This window comes from Phoca vitulina, unplaced genomic scaffold (genome assembly GCF_004348235.1).
Source record: "Phoca vitulina isolate PV1807 unplaced genomic scaffold, GSC_HSeal_1.0 scaffold7, whole genome shotgun sequence".
In the NCBI taxonomy this organism is placed as follows: domain Eukaryota; kingdom Metazoa; phylum Chordata; class Mammalia; order Carnivora; family Phocidae; genus Phoca; species Phoca vitulina.
In genome coordinates this window covers 45731940-45736100 of record NW_022589710.1, presented here as the reverse complement: position 1 = coordinate 45736100, position 4161 = coordinate 45731940, and positions in this window count along the sequence as shown.

Below are 4161 nucleotides of genomic sequence, written 5' to 3'. Positions count from 1 at the left end.
TCCCGGCCCGGGAGCCGCCGCGGCGCCAGCCCCGCCGCCGCTGCAGCGTCCGCCGCCGCCAGCGCCCCCCGTCGCGGCCGCCGAGCGTCCCTCCCGCAGGCTGTGGCGGGCGGCGGGACGGGTTGCATCAGCCCCGGCTATATAGCGGCCCCTGGGCGGCGGGGAGGGGTCGGGAATGCGGAACCCGCCGAGCTGCCAGCTCCAGACGTCAGAGGGGGACGGGAGAGGAAGGGAAGGAGGGGACAGGGAGGAGGGGGTGTGGATCCGGCGCCTCACACCCACTGACCTTCACCTCCCCCCGCCGCCCCGGGCGCCCTCCTCCCGCCGCTCGTCGCGCTCCTCTCCCCGCAGGGGCAGCGGCGGCCCCGGCTCCCGCGCGTCCCCCGGCGCCCACCCCGCGGGGAAGCAGGACGCGGCGGGCGGTTATGTAAGGGCATCCCCGCGCACGGCCGCTTCCACCCCGAGACCCGGGCCGCCGCTCGGGAGCGGGAAGGGAGAAGGCGCGGCGGGACGAGCCCCAAAGCTCCCGGAGGCATCCGCAGCCTGCGTGGAACCATCTTCCTCAGGCCTTAGAGCTTCCCCCCAGACCGAGAGGGGATCTCAGCACGTTTTCATCCTTGGACACTGCATGCCTGAGGGAGTGAGGGAAGGATCTCGCGAGCCGCTTTTATTTTTCCGTGGAGAGGATGGGCGGAGGATTGCCCCCACCTACTAGCCCACCTGGCCACCGCGGGCGCCCTTCGGCCCCGGGTGGCTCGCTGCAGGGGGCTGCCCTCCTCTGGGGCTGCGGCCAGAGCCCACCGCTTTCTCTGGGGACAGGCTGACCCTTGGGCTTTCTGTCCCACTCCAGCAGGCTTCTTTCGGCTCAGGGACACTCCCGTGAGCAGACCCAGCCCTCAGCCGACCCCAAATGGCCTCTTCTTCCCCATTAGGACTTCCACTGCCAACATACTCCCACCTTTCATCCTCCTCGAGTGGTAGATGGTTAATGGCGACTCCAGAGGAAATGTGCCCTCCAGTATGTAAAGGCACAGAGACACAGAGCCCTCCTGCACACATGTGGCTCCCGAGGCCTTGTCACCCTGGTTGGCATCTCCTACCTCCAGACCCCCTGGGTGCCCAGCCTACCTTTCTGCCTAAGCCAGATAGGAGTGACAGTGTTTATATTCGGTAACCTTCAGCCTCCTTCCCAGAGTGATGTCAGGTCATCACCCAGAGAAGAAAGGAAGTGAAAGAAAAAGTTCATGCCTTCTTGGAGCGCAGATGCTCAGAGTGAAAGAAACAACAAGACTTGAGACAGATGGGAGCAGATGAGCAAAACCGAATGAGCCTGTCTCTTCAGCGTGAGTACAGTCAGGTTTTATTCTCCTTACTTCCCATTACGGTGGAATCTTTCTGGATGACAGGACTGGTCTTACCAGGGAACGGCGGATCAAGCACCCATGACACTGACTGACCGGGTTCACCTTCACCATCAGCTCTCTCCCTCAAAACATTGAAGTGAGCAAGTAAAAACAAAGTAAGGTCCTCAAGGAATATACAATGGAAAATGAGTAGTAATCTGATAGTCTTGTGGAAGAACAGGACTCTGAGCCCCAGAAAGGCCAACTACACCTTTACTACAGCATAAAGATCAAAGCTGCCTTATGAAACTGCCTTATGATGTTTCCCCCATGAGACTGAGGTCTGGACGTTTATATGGAAGAAAACATTGAACAGGGGCAATGTTACTTTATGTGTCTTCATCTGGGACTTTGAAAAAACTAAACTGATCTATGTGTGGGGACTAATAAGTAGTGTGTGTGGTTAGAGCGAGTCCTCTCCGGGGCCTGCTTTGGACGTGGCTGGGCCACCGGCAGTCCTACTGGGCCTTTGCTTCCCCCACAAATTAAATACGCTACAGGGGTGGCACCGAGGGGTAAATAGGGGATCTTCGGCCCCCTCCACCTCCCTATACTGCCCATTAGGTCTTCTCCGTTATTTGATATGGATGTTTTTGAGCCATATATGGAATGCCATGTAAATACAGCTTCAAGCCCTCCCTTCCAGGCACACTGCCCCCTCCCAGATCTCTACATAGTCATTGACTCTGGAAGTAGCTGGAGGGAGAGGTCACACACTGGCTCATCTATGGAGATGTTGGCCTGCTTCTTCCTACCCTGCTGGATGGAGCTGACCTACCACTGACTCTTAGGGACAGGCAAGAGACCCAGCCTAAGACTGTTCGAATTTAGCTTTCCTATCACTTGCAACTAAAAGAGGCCCGATTAATACACCCACCCCTGGCCAGTGGCCTGAGTGAGAGATTGTCACATATCCTAAGTGGGTCTGATGAGGCTAGGAATTTTGAGGATCTGCTGGGAAGAGAAGCTGCCAGAAGCTTGACCTGAAACTGCCAGAGGGGGACTACTGAGAGTGAAGCTAATGCAAAGAAGAGTAGAGTATAGCCAAGCAAGGGAGGGAAAGACAGATCAAGTTCAGATGGCACTGCTAGCCATGCCTGATGTTATCCCTCCCTCTGGAGTTTTTAGCTGTAGGAATCAGTGAATTATATCCTACCTAAGGCAGTCTGAATTTAGATTTCCTATTACAACAGTCCTTAACGATGGTTCGACTTAGGATTTTTCAGTGTTACAATGGTGCAAAATCCATATGCATTCATTAGAAAGCATAGTTTGAATTTCGATCTTTTCTGGGGCTAGTGACATGCGCACGATACTCTGTGCTGATGCTGTGCAGCGACCGCCAGCCGCAGCTCCCGGGCAGCCACGCCATCACGAGGGTAAACAACCACTACACTGACCACCATTCTGTACCCATACAACTATTCTGCTTTTCACTCTCAGTACAGTGCTCAACAAACTGCATGAGCTATCCAATGCTTTAGTATTAAATAGGCTTTGTGTTAGATAACTTTGCCCAGCTGTATGCTAATGTAAGTGTTCGAGCACATTTAAGGTAGGCGAGGCTAAGCCACGCCGTTCAGTAGGTTAGGTGTATTAGATGCATTTCGACTTTTGATATTTTCAACTTATCATGGGTTTATTGGGATGTAACCCCACCGTAAGTCAAGGAAGATCTGTAGTGCAACTAGAAAAGTCCTGATTAACACAGTGAGTTTTGCATCTCCGACTTATTTAGACGATTGCATTTGAAAGCTTAATGGACATCCATGACTCCCAAGCTCTTTGCAGACAGGAAGAAAGTGAAATGGCAAGCTGAAATAATTAATTCCCCAGACGTGTTTCTCCAATATTAAAGAAGAAAATGATAGTCCTGAGTAATCAGCCAATCCACGAGTCTTTGTACTTTGTTGGTTCTGTATCGTGTGCCTGTGAGGTCCACAGAGTTTTAGACATGATTCCTCATTGTCCCCGCCTCCTATCTACTTAGGAACACAGTCTTGAACACTAACGAACAGCAAGAGCGGGAGTCACGGAGAGCTGGTGTGTGACACAGACGATGGGCACTGTAGGAGTTCCGATAGGATTGCTGCACCATAGGAAAGGCAGTCATCAGTTGTTCCATTCAAACCGTGTAGGCCAAAAATTGCAAACTGGCAGGTTGAATTTGGTTTTGCTGACTCAACCTTACTTTTTTTTTTTTTAACATATCAAAGATGTCACACAAAAATCTAGATTTCTAACTTTTCTTGAAAAAGATGAGTCAGGCAACATTTAATAGGATGAAATAGGTAATGCAGCAGTACGAAACATCCTCCAAAACTCAGCAGCTCGACACAAGAAAGGCTTATTTTTTTACCCACCCAAGACAAATGTGGGTCCAGGTGATTGTCCAGGGCAGAAGTCCCACAGGGGATGGCTCAGTACTGCACCGCCATATCAACGAGTGTATCCACGGCCACAGTGGCAGAGAGAGAGAGAGGTTGGAGAGAGCCAGGCACCAGCAGTTATAGGTTTCCTCCTGGAGTGAAATATGTCACTCTAGGGCGCCTGGGTGGCTCAGATGGTTGAGCGTCTGCCTTCGGCTCAGGTCATGATCCCGGGGTCCTGGGATCGAGTCCTGCATCGGGCTCTCTGCTCCACGGGAAACCTGTTTCTCCCTCTCACACTCCCTCTGCTGTGTTCCCTCTCTCGCTGTGTCTCTCTCTGTCAAATAAATAAATAAATAAATAAATAAATAAAATATTTAAAAATAAAA